Raw genomic sequence first — 12,995 nt, 5'->3', positions numbered from 1 at the left:
TGTAAATTATTTGTAAATGACATTAACTTCTTCATGTTAAGAAGGTTTCCTTTTATTCCTTATTTGCTAAGACTTTTAATAAGTATATATGTATTTTCTCTGTTAATCTTTTAATATGTTGTGGAGGTTCAAGGGGATAGGAGAAGAATAAATTAAACAAGATGGGATTGGGAGGGAGACAAACCATAAGTGACTCTTAATATCACAGAACAAACTGAGGGCTCCTGGGAGAAGGGGGGTTGGGAAAAGGGGGGGTGGGGTTATGGACATTGGGGAGGGTTTGTGCTATGGTGAGCACTGTGCAGTGTGTAAACTTGGCGATTCACAGACCTGTACCCCTGGGGGTAAAAATATATTATATGTTTATAAAAAATAAACAAATTTTTTTAATCTTTTAATATGTTGAATTACATTAAAAGACTCCTTGTCTTAGAATAACTTTTCTTCCCAAGATGAAATCCAGTTTTCAAGAGGTAGTGTCTTGCCTTTAAAGATAGATTCAGATTGCTGCTAATTTGATTATGAGTTTTGTGTCTCTTCTTAAACAAGACCCACCTGTAATGCATGATGATTCTTACATCATCCTTAAAAGGTTTTAGTATCAAAGTTATGCTATTTTCACAAAGTAAGGAGAATCACATTCCCTCTTTTATATCTTCAGAAGGAGTTGTCTATGTTTAGACTTACTTATTTTTTACATTGCTAGTATGACTCACACACATGATGAGGGCAGGAAACTTGTAGTTCATCATCTTGCTGACATCACTCCCTTAATTTATATTTCTTAAAAGTTTGCACATTTCATCTGTTTTCAAATTCATCATCAAGAACTTACTCATGCAATGTTCCTTACACTTTTAGTCTCTAAAGCATTGATAATTACGTTCCCTTTTTATACTGCTAATATAGTGAATTTGTGCATAAGCAATGACCATTCTTAGAAGGAAGCTCACTTCTAATTGTTCTAAATCCACAGCACAGCAGAGAGCCCAGAGTCCTGAGGCATGCCATAAATTTTGATTTTATGGATACCCCGCAGATATTAAATATTTATTACTTATTATCCAGATAATAATGTCTATGAGTCCCTTGGGCATTTATCCATTTTTAAACATTCAATCCAAAATAAACAGAAAATTCAACATATTAAACACCAAACATCAAGGTAAATGCACCCGTATAATACTAAACAGGACAAATTCTGGGAAATCTCCCACATTCTTAGGTGAGAACACAAAAATCACGTGGTGGTTGCTGAATATTATTATAGCTTATTGGCAAGTGTTCAAATAGCATAGGTTCAACACTCACATGTGCCACAACTCAATACTATAAGCTGATCCAAATCTGTCATACCTAGTTTAATTTACTTTATTCCTTAGGTTCACGATATCATTTGGGAGCTGTACCAAACCCCTCTCTGTCTCCTCTGACAACTAAGAGATCACTTTTTGTCAGGGAGAAGGAGTACTGCTCTAAGCAGTCAGATTTCAGAACATGTGTAAAGGGTGTGTGTGTGTGTGTGTGTGTGTGTGTGTGTGTGTAAAGGCAATGGAGAAATCTTCCCTTTGGCTATTTCTCCTCTAAGATTTGTGGTTGTAAACTCTTCATCCCGTTTGAATAGTAACTTCCAAGAATCAATATTGGGCAAAGGAAAGAGGGTACCATTCACACCAAGTCAAGGAAGATTTGGACATGAGGTCCATGTCCTTAGGGCCCAGTGACCTGGAACATTTTATTCTTGGGCATCCTAAAAGGATTTGGAAAAATTACATACCCTCTCACACATTTTTAAATTGACATTTAAGATTGCTAAAGAAATTGTTTAAATTTAAATAGTTGCAAGTGATGTAACTTCCAGCACATTATAATACTGACATTTAAAATAAAACTGTTACTTTACTCATTCAAATACATCCCACAGAATCTAAATGCCATAGCAATTTGACACCCACTATCAAACCTTTTTAAAAGACAAGATGTTTTTAAAATTAAAAATTTTACAAAATTCTTTTTTCTCCTTAACCTGTATTTTTACTTCACTGTCCCCTAGAAATTTATCCTCATAGATGTTTATGCTTGAAAGCATTTTACAGATTCCTTTATCACATTTTGCTACAACAAAGATATGTATAGCATTTAAATCTTTATGTGGCCATACAATCCAAGTGCTAAAAATTTACTTCTGAATTTAGATATTAATACAATTTGTATTTACTACTGATCAAAATAGTAGATGTAAATTGTAAATCTTGACAAATGTCAAACATAAAAATATATCATTGGAAATGCATTTCATGGGTGGACTTTTTTTCCAATTAGTTCATTCACCCAAGGATAAATATTACTTAAAGCTGACAGATTTGGCATCATACTATCTCTATTTTTATTTGTATTTGTGAGGGATGACAAAATATTTTCAAGTAAATTAGTTGGTAAAAAAAAAAAAAGGATGAAATTCTGTTTTAACAATGTAAACCAATTTTTGAATTCCTTTTAAATTTATGTTTTAAAAATCAATAACCACTTATTATCAAAAATTAATAATCAGATGACAAAAATTCAGAAACCACTTGACTTGCAAAATGATTGGCTATTTGATTAGAGTCATTCACTGTCTTAGCACTGGTACCATGTTTCAAGGATCCTCTTGTTTGATGTCCCAGAGGTTTTTACACATCAGGTAATTCCTTCATCATGGGCTAGTTCTCAGGCAAACAAATTTTAGGAAAGAATGTGTGGAAACTGAGGATCTGGACATTTATTTCCTTTAAGCTATCTGTAACTGTATACCTCTGAGTTACTGTACCCCAGCTTAAGGATTACTAGTTTAACCCAATTTGCTAAATGTCTCTGCTTTAGGAGACAAACACAATAACAATCCGTTCAATCAATCTAATTCAGTAACTCCTTAATAACTGACTACCAAGTAGCAGGTTCTAAAAATGTGCAACAAAGAATACTAAGGATGGAGACTGGGCCCTTCCAGAGTAAGGTAGTTAAAAAGCTATGAAAGGACACAGAGATGGGCACAGAGAGTGACAGTATCAGGAAGACTCAGAGCAAGCATGGAAGTCTTCCAGTCTTCATTGTGTGACAGTGAAGCCTGAAAATGAGGAAGGTAAAAGCTGGTTCAGGTGAAAGAAGATCCTTGACTTGAACATCAAATGTGGGATCATGAACAGCCTCCACTTGGGAGGGTCACAGAACAGAAGCATCCACGAGAGAGTCAGCTCTTATTTAAGTGGGGCTACCACAGGTGTTAAATGTGAAGGAATTTCTTAACCATGCCCCCAAAATTCTTGTTGCTTTCCCTTCCCTTGATTCTTTTGTAGATTTATCTCCTTAAGGAGCTCTGTTGGAAAAAAGGTGACTTGATCAAGGTAGAACATTCTTAGGTTTTGCAGCTCGAAAAATCATTTCTTGGAGGCTTCAGCAACTGAAGGACAAGCTTCAATATGTTCAAGGTCCTTCGGGAAATGGAGAAAAGAATGAACATGCCAGGCTGTAGGTAATGTGAGATCACAATGCTGTCCAGAACTAGCAACCGCAATAATTTCAGCATCCAAAGGCCAGGACTCCTGGAACAAGAGGAAAGGGAGGGAAGCCAGATTCTCTGTGCGATTGAGACAGAATATTCAATTTAGAGGCATCATTTGTGTACGCAAATGGAAGGAAGGCAAAAACTATTCGATGGAAGGCTTTTTTTTTTTTAATTATTGACACTTAGGGTGCCTTGAGTGGCTCCGTGGGTTAATTGTACAGCTCTTGATTTCACACAGGTCCTGAGTTGAGCCTCCCATGGGGGTCCACACTGGGCATGGAGCCTGCTTAAGATTTTCTCTCTCTGTTCCTCTCTCTCCAGCCCCTCCCCTCTCCCATCCTTTCTCTCTCTCTCTCTCTCTTTCTCTCTCTCTCTCTCTCTCTCTCTCTAATTTAAAAAAAAAAAAAAAACTTTTTTAATTAAATTACTGGCATCGTATTAAGTTGGGTTATACTGCCATCTGGTGGTCATTGTAATACTGCCATGACCCAACACCATCCAAACACAAGAACAGGAAGAAGGGGAAAGCAGAAACCAATTCTTCCCACGTTATATTGGAATCGGGTTAAATTCTACTTTGACATAATTTATAAACTAATCTGGTAACATCAAAGAATCTGTGCGGTCAACTACTTTGGTCTCAGGTGAGTATATATCTGATATAACACTGATTTTCCACAGCATCAGCTACTTCACCGTCAGTGAGAGCAAGAGGTCAAGAGAGCAAGTTGCCTGCAATTGAATCGCACCTTGGCCCCTGGGAGTCCTTAAGCAAGGCATTTAATTTCTCTTCATCCCACGTTCAGCGTCTGAAGAATGATGTTAATAATAGCATATTATTTAGAGGGTACGTTTGCTAATCAGGCTAATTCATAAATGTAATTGTTTAAAACAGTGATCAATTAAACTATTACTCCTTCAGGAACAGACCATAGGTTTGTCAAACTTGACGAAAAAAATATTAAAGATTCTCTCATTCCATCCTCTTCTTCACTCATGCCCAGAAAAGAGGAATTTTATTATGATATGTCAGATTTCAGAATGCTAACTGGATCCAGTGTCTAGTAGACAGAAACTTAGACAAGCCTCTACTGGTAAAAGCCACTTGTTCAGTTTCTCCTGGTTATCTCAGATATGGTTTTGCATCATCGGAGTCCTTAACGCACGAGTGTATGGAGAACCCACTTTACAAACTTCCAAAGTCTTCTCTTTTCTCACAAGGCCCATGTCATCTGGCCTCCAACCACTCCTTTGATCCTATACATGCTCACTCTCCTCCTCTCTCATCTCTTCCCAGCCTCAGTGGCCTCCTTGCTGTTAGTCATGCACAAGGAAGCATGCTCCGCCCCCAAAGTTTTATACTCCAACCCCCTTCTGCGGGGATCACTCATCCCCAGATATCCAGAAGACTCCCTCCCTCACTTCCTTCAGATCACTCCTTAAATGTCATCTCCTCAGAATTTTCCCCTAATCACATCATCATAAATAAAAATGTCACATCCTAGCTGATTCTGCCTTTATTCAAAGAGCTTAACAATTTGACATATAATTAATGTATTTACTTGTTTGATTGTCTATCTTCCTCCACTCGAATGTTATCTCTCTGAGCTCAGGAGCCTTGTATAGTTTGTTCACTCTAACAAGGTTAAACACAGATCTTTCCCCTTTTTCCTGAACCTGCTGACCAAGCCACATTCAGAACCTCCAACTTCCCATTCCTGTCTCCTGATTGATTAGCTAGGATTAAAACTGCATGTACCCTCACACTATCTAACCACAGAGGAAGACATTTCCTATTCAGATAACTGACTGGACTTACCCCACTTCCAAAAATACTTCAACTGTGGATCACCCCATCTGCAGCTTTGTTTCTCTCATTATAATATCTAGGGCAAAACCCTCCTGCTGAGTCACTGTGACACTCAGATCTGGGGTGCTCTTATTGCAACTGCCTGAATAAAACCAATCTTCTTACATCTCTGGCTGTTGTTTGTGATGCCACCTGTATCTCCATCATATAAGATGATTTTTAATACATAGTCAGCACTCCATAAAATTTTGTTGAATGAATGAACTATGGAGAAAGAATTCTCCACCTGATCCTGCCCAACTTGCTGGAGTCCTGAACTGGACTTTGCCACCAAAGCCCTGGTTAATTACAAAGACTTAATTGATTTTCATTTTGATTTGCTTTTGCTTTTCTTTTTTTGTATACACACAGCCCCTTAGGATCTCTATGGACTGGAAAAACGACAGGGCTGATACAGGATCCTGGTTTTTCAGGCTCTCGTTACTTTGCTTTTCCAGGAAGATCAGCCCATCTAAGGGACAGAGAAGTAGGTTTTACATATTCCAGTAGAAGTATGTAGATGTACATAAGAGTCGCTCAGAAGAGAAATGTCTCACTTATGTGTAAGAGTAGGTATATGTATTAAAGAGTCAACATGGGTCTTTAAGACTAACTCAAACTGGTGGTGGGGGATGGGGGCCCAGGGAGGGACAGCCCTGGGTATAAGGAACAGGAGGAAGAAACAAGCTGTGGAATCTATAAACACTAAGGATTCCTCCTCTGTCTTTGAATCTAGTCTTCAACTTTGACTTCAGCATTAGCCTTTGGCTAAAGCTCACTTCCATTTCTGACATTACTGAAAGGCACATGACCAATGATCATATTACCTAATGGATACCTTCATGGTTAATAACCTAAAATCAGAGGCACCTCAGCAGCTTGGTCAGGTAAGCATCTGCCCTCAGCTCAGATCAAGATCTCAAGATCCTGGGATCAAGTCCTGCACCGGGTTCCTCTCTTAGCAAGAAGTCTGTTTAATTTAATAAATATACTAGTCTCTCTTATCTTGCTGGTTCCCTCATTAATAAGTTAAATAAATTTTTCATGCATTCTCATATCACGTTATATGAGAGTCAAGGGTTTTTCTCCCCAAGTTCTTAAAAAGTAGAGTTTGTTGGAATTAAGGAAGGAAAGAGGGGAAAAAAAGAGATTTTCTTCTCAGAGTTCTCTTAATACAGAGTAACCCTGGCACTTCCCTTCCCCTTCATCACTTCTCCTTTCCCTTTCCGCCCCTCCACCCTCTGCAGGCTATCTCTAGTAAATCCACCACACAACCTGGATACTAATACAAAAAGCACTTTCTGCCATCACATCACAGAGCTCCAGGACCTGCCAAGCCTAGTCTGGAGTCTCACTGCCCAAGGAGGAAGAAGCCATGGGAAAATCCCCTCTGAGCTATAGTCACCTCCCAAGTTAAATAAGGCCTTGACCTAGTGAGGTTTTCATCTAACTGCCTCCACAGACACCCCTTGCCCCCAGGGCATTCCCCTGGGCTCCTGCGGGAGCACATCGGGGCCTGGGACCAGAGCCATGTGAGCAGGGCTCTGGGTCACTCACCCACCATGGCTGGCATCAGAAGAGCTCAACTTTAAACCTCTTTAGAATACCACACTTCTGGGACGCCTGGGTGGCTCAGTTGGTTGGACGACTGCCTTTGGCTCAGGTCATGATCTCGGAGTCCTGGGATCGAGTCCCGCATCGGGCTCCCAGCTTCATGGGGAGTCTGCTTCTCCCTCTGACCTTCTCCTCACTCATGCTCTCTCTCTCACTGTCTCTCTCACAAATAAATAAATAAAATCTTTAAAAAAAAAAAAAAGAATACCACACTTCTGAATAAGATTTAATTAGAAGCAAAGGGTATTGTGGATTTTTACTTGCGTACGCATTTGAAATGTTTATGACATTTAAATCCTTCAAAATCAGCTTTTAGCATTAGACTTTTCAGTGTGGTATAATCATTCCATTTGAATAATATATCCTCTCTATCTCTCTCTATATATATAAATGGCCAGTATCATACTATTATCATATCCATTGTTATGTAGTATCATAACTAGGCTAATAACTGCAAGTTTCCTAAAATATTTTACCTTTATGTGGCATTTATGTAGCATTTAAATTATTAATGTACCGCCATATAACACTGAATCAAGCTATTTGCCCATTTATGAATGCAATCTACTCCCAATGTGAAAGAAAATAGAAGTTTGCAGGCGCCTGGGTGGCTCAGTGGTTTAAGCCTCTGTCTTCAGCTCAGGTCATGATCTCATGGTCCTGGGATCGAGTCCTGCATCAGGCTCTCTGCCCAGCGGAGAGCCTGCTTCCCCCTCTCTCTCTGCCTGCCTCTCTGCTTACTAGTGGTTTCTCTCTGTGTGTGTCAAATAAATAAATAAAATATTTTTTTAAAAAAGTAAAGAAAAGAAAATAGAAGCTTGCTTCTGGCAAATATACACTGGAGAAATTGTCTATCCCCGGAGGTGGATCAAGCCAAGATCAGGGACGCCTGCCTGCTGTGTAATTGCCAGTCAAGTTGCACAACAGCCCCATCCCCAGATTTCAAGGAGAAGATCCAAGGCCTTTCACTCAAATAAGATGGTCTCTGAGAGAAAAGAAACCATGGCTTTGTTGGTTTGCTTGTTTTTGTCTCTTGATAATCAAACTGAACACAAAACATTGCTCGGCTCCCTATTTCCACTTCTCTACATTGCCTTTTCTTCAAGTCCCTTCCTTTGGATGTTGGTGGTGGTGGGTCCATGGGTCATTCTTTTTTAATGCAACAATGGGGTTTTTGTGATTATATATATATATCTGAAGGGAAAGGTGAAGATTAGAACCAAAAATACTCTTTTTTCCTCTCACAAAAGCATGGGCATATCCAGTTTGTACTGGGATAACAAATAACAGTGACCCCATTGCCTTCTGTCTTGTTCTACTGCTATTCTCATCACTGGGCTTCTACATTACCACTTGGCTGAAGATCTCTCTTCCACTTCCAGCTCACATGTCCTCATTCCAGCCAGGAGAGAGAAGAAAGGGGAAAACAAGAGCACACCCATTCTCCCCTCTAGGGATATTGCTCAGCAAATACACAAACCAGCAAATACACAAACATGTCCCATGTACAAACACCTGGCCTGAACCTAGTCTACTGGCTATAACAGTAAAAACGGCAGCTGGGAAATCATTTTAGGTCCAGCAACCAAGTGTCCAATTAATATTTGAATGTTCTATGTCTGAGGAAGAAGAGAAGAATGGCTATTAGGGACTAACTTGCAATCTCTACTACCACCTGTCCCTTTGGCCACCCTATCTGTGTGTACCTTTCCTCTACCTAGAAGACCCACACTCCCTCCTCAAAAAAGATAATAGCAAAGTTCCAACCAGGCATCACCTCCAGATCAAAGTCCAGGATCTCTGGGTGACAAACTCTTTCTCAGTCAGGTCTAGATCTGTCTCTGTGATCTGATGACCTATAAGCTGCAAGCCCTCATCTACCCTAGCCCACTAGTTGGCAGGGGCTTAGCTTTCTAACTCTGGCAGTTTTCTTTTTTCAAATGTACTGCCACATGGACGGGACTGGAAGAGATTATGCTGAGTGAAATAAGTTAAGCAGAGAGAGTCAATTATCGTATGGCTTCACTTACTTGTGAAGCATAACAAATATCATGGAGGACAAGGGGTGTTAGAGAGGAGAAGGGAGTTGGGGTAAATTGGAAGGGGAGGTGAACCATGAGAGACCATGGACTCTGAAAAACAATCTGAGGGTTTTGAAGGGGCGGGGGGTGGGAGGTTGGGATACCAGATGGTGAGTATTATGGAGGGCACATATTGCATGGAGCACTGGGTGTGGTGAAAAAATAATGAATACTGTTTTTCTGAAAATAAATAAATTAATTTAATAAAAAAAATGTACTGCCACTAAATAGCAGCAAAAAAAACCCTGCAAAGTCTGGGTTTTTGCTGCCCACTGGCCAATCACCCCAGCCAGTGTCCTACCTTTAGTCTGATGCATCTTCCCATTTCCAGGAATTTAAACATGCTAAATGTGTCCCTTCTCCGCATCTCTCTCTCTCTTTCTCTCTCTCTCAGGGAGTCTAGAGTTTGCATGATCAATCCACTACAAGAAACCCAGGTTTCTCTGATCCTCTCATTCTACCACCCGCACCATGTGTTTTTCACGTTATGGCTGTTCTAGTCTTGTTATCATGCCCACATTAAAAGCAGCAGGAAAGAAAGAAAAGAAAGGAATAGGGCATGTCCCCTCTTTGAAAGAAACTTTTTTGAAGTTGAATTATCCTTTTCCCACTTACCTCAGATTGACCATATTTAAGCACATGACCACACTTTATCTGTGAGGGCCTTTCAGAAATTTAACTTTCCCTCTGGGAGGCCATGGGCTCAGCTGAATTTATGGGCTCTAACACTGATAAAGAAGGAAAAAATGGATATTGGGAATGCCTAGCACAAGCAGGAATTCTTCTTTTCCGTTTCTATGGTTTCTTTCTGGATAAATAAGGTTCTGCTTGTACAATACTTCTGGCCTCTCACTCTTGCTCCTGAGAGGTGGGGAAAATGATTTAATCAGATCTGTGACTTTGGAAAGTACAACTGGGAATGCCTAACCTATCTCCTTCCTCTCATCTCTCTCTTGAAAATAAGTTGCTTGCTGAAAGGACACAATAAACTCTGCCCCCTCATGTCCCAAATTTTGTGGAGCTATTCCCTGACACAAAGAATCACAGGGGCTCAGTGCAGCCTGTGACTGGGTGTCAGCCTGTCTAATTCTGAAGGCCAAAATTACAAAGCCCACTTACCTATATGTCACATTCTCCAACACCAACTTTATCAACAATGGAGCTAATTATTTTATCTCTATATGTCTTACCTTGTCTTGTCCGGCTCTTAACCATTTCAGAAGCTAGGCCTATAAAACAGTACTATTTATTTAACCTATTTTCAGGGCAGCATAGGTAATGGATGTTCACTGTGAAAGTTACAATCAATAAAAGAGTAAGGAAGAAACTAAAGATTACCAGAAATCCCAATTTCACTATTTTAGGGTTGCCATTATCTTCATGTTTATAACCATGTTTCATATATGTCTTTATGCACACATGCACACACATGTATGTATAGTTTCATACAAATGGGCTCTCATGCAGTTTTTATATGGTCATTATTTTTCTTTCTGGAAGTAACCAATTTAAAAATCACACCAGACAAAGTTAAAGAGGCAGGAAAGACTTTATGCAAGGTTATTGCAATAGGAGAGAGAACTCAGAACTTAGTCTGAACTCAAATCTACTGAAACAAAGGACTGCAGAGTTTTAGAACTACTGAGGTAGAGGGATCACAGACTGGTTGTGTTTGCTAATTGACTTCACCCAGAGGAAAAGTAAGCTCTCTCACATCTTCACTAAGGGGAGACTCCCACCCTCCCAGAGACTGGGAGCCAGGGGCACTGTCTTCCTCAATGATTACATTTCAAGAAAATGGTTCCCTAGGGGCACCTGGGTGGCTAGGTAGGTTAAGCCTCTGCCTTCAGCTCAGGTCATGATCTCAGGGTCCTGGGATTAAGCCCTGCATCGGGCTCTCTGCTCAGCAGGAAGCCTGCTTCCCCCCTCTCTCTCTGCCTGCTGCTCTTCCTACTTGTGATCTCTCTCTCTCTCTCTCTCTGTCCAATAAGTAAGGAAAATCTTAAAAAAAAAAAAAAAAAAAGGTAGTTGGTTCCCAGGTCTTCGAGAAAGACAGTCCAGGATTGTAAAAATTGTGAAAAGCTTTTTAAAAATATTTACATCTCAAAGGGGCAGGAAGAGGTTGTAATTAGAAAAATTACAAGTCTTCTAAACTAATGCTTTAAGGAAAGGGAGCTCAGGAGTCTCAAGTCAGGAAGAAGCCTATAAGTGACATCAGCAAGATGGACAATAAGATATTCCCTTCTCATTCCCCTCTGAATAACAATAATTTGGTGGCCATCCATAGACAAAAGTGTCTCATAGAAGATTCAGGATCAGGGTAGGAGACTGTGAAACTCAGGTGTAGTTTAAGGCTTAGGAAAGCCATTTTCAGAATGCAGATCCACATAGTCAACTCACCAACTATGGTCCCAGCTACAGCCATGGAACAGTTCTGTACCCCTGAGGACTCAGCGGTAGCCCTGGTTGACTTGGTCCTGTCACCAGTACTATATGCCGAGGGACCCAGGAGCAGTCCTGTACACTCATATGTCAGGTGTCTGGTAACGGGCATACAAAACTCCTTCCCTCCTCCAGACACCAAACTGGCCCACAAACCAGCTCCAGCCCCTCATAGCCATTATCCGAGAGGTAAGCCCAGGAAACTCAGTCACACCATAGATTTTGAAAAGGCCTTGTAAGTTGGCTCTGGCCTGTCCCTGTGAGAGTCTACAGTCTTGCTGGCACAGAGAACCTGCAAGAGAGAGCTCCCATCCGTGCCCCCCAAAGATCCTGAAAGAACCCTGTACTCAGTGTCAGCTCTTCTCAGTCAGTCACAATCCAGGGTCAGTTCTTGTGATCTCTCTCTGTCAAATAAATAAATAAAATCTTAAAAAAATAAAATAAAATAAAAAGTAAACATAATCAACAGAAATACAAAGGGGTTCAGCAAAGTTGCCAAATTTAAAAATTACAAAGTCTCCTGTCAATAACTAACTAGAAAAAACAATGGCTACTGTTCACAATAACAACAAAATCTATAAAATGGAAATGGATCCCTATATAATCCAGCTCAACAACATACTAGCCATGTAACTTTGAACACCTTGTGTAACCTCTCTGGTCTTACTTTTTTCACCAATAACATGAAGATAACAATAAGAGTACCTACCTCAGGGGCCCTGAGTGGCTTGGTCAGTTAAGTGTCTGCCTTGGGCTCAGGTCCTGATGTCAGGTCCTAGGATGGAGCTCACTTCAAGCTCGCTGCTCAGTGGGGAGTCTGTTTCTCTCTCTCCCTCTGTCCCTCCCCCAGCTCTTGCTCTCTCTTCTCTCAAGAAAATAAATAAAATCCTAAAAAAAAAAAAAAGTACCTCATAAGGTTATTGTGAAGATAAAATCATTTAGAAAAGTTTTTGCCTAAAAACATTCAATAAATATTAGCAGATTTTTATTATATCAATAAAACAAGAAACACAACAGAAAAAAATGGACAAAGAATGCATAATTCACAGAACGGGAAACAGAAATGGCTAATAAGTATATGAAGATATTCCAGATTTATTAGTAATCAGAGATATTCTAATTAGAACAACCTTATCATCACAATTTGACCAAAAATAAAAACCTAGAAAAATTTATAAAACCCAATATTGGTATATTCTGTGTTGATAAGAATATGTGGAAAAATGGAATTTTAAACCATTCTTATTTTTTAAGATTTTATTTATTTATTTGTCAAACAGAGATTACAAGTAGGCAGAGAAGCAGGCAGAGAGAGAGAGAGGGAAGCAGGCTCCCTGCTGAGCAGAGAGCCCAATGTAGGGCTCTATCCCAGGGCTTTTAGCAGGGTCATGGAAAAAAAGTAGTCTGAATGGCACATGGATTCAATTAAAAGAAAACAGCCAGCTGAGGGGCACCTGACCTGGGT

The 12,995-nt window shown here is 39.9% G+C and overlaps 1 pseudogene; it reads right to left on the bottom strand.

Moving 5' to 3' along the window:
• The window catches only part of LOC132020345 (large ribosomal subunit protein eL6-like), a 7,938-nt pseudogene extending 7,186 nt beyond the window's left edge, over positions 1-752 (bottom strand).
• Positions 753-12,995: the final 12,243 nt, after the last annotated feature.

The sequence above is a fragment of the Mustela nigripes genome, chromosome 6 (assembly GCF_022355385.1).
Source record: "Mustela nigripes isolate SB6536 chromosome 6, MUSNIG.SB6536, whole genome shotgun sequence".
NCBI classification, from domain to species: domain Eukaryota; kingdom Metazoa; phylum Chordata; class Mammalia; order Carnivora; family Mustelidae; genus Mustela; species Mustela nigripes.
Note: the sequence above shows the minus strand (reverse complement) of the source record. Positions and strands in the feature narration are given on the sequence as shown.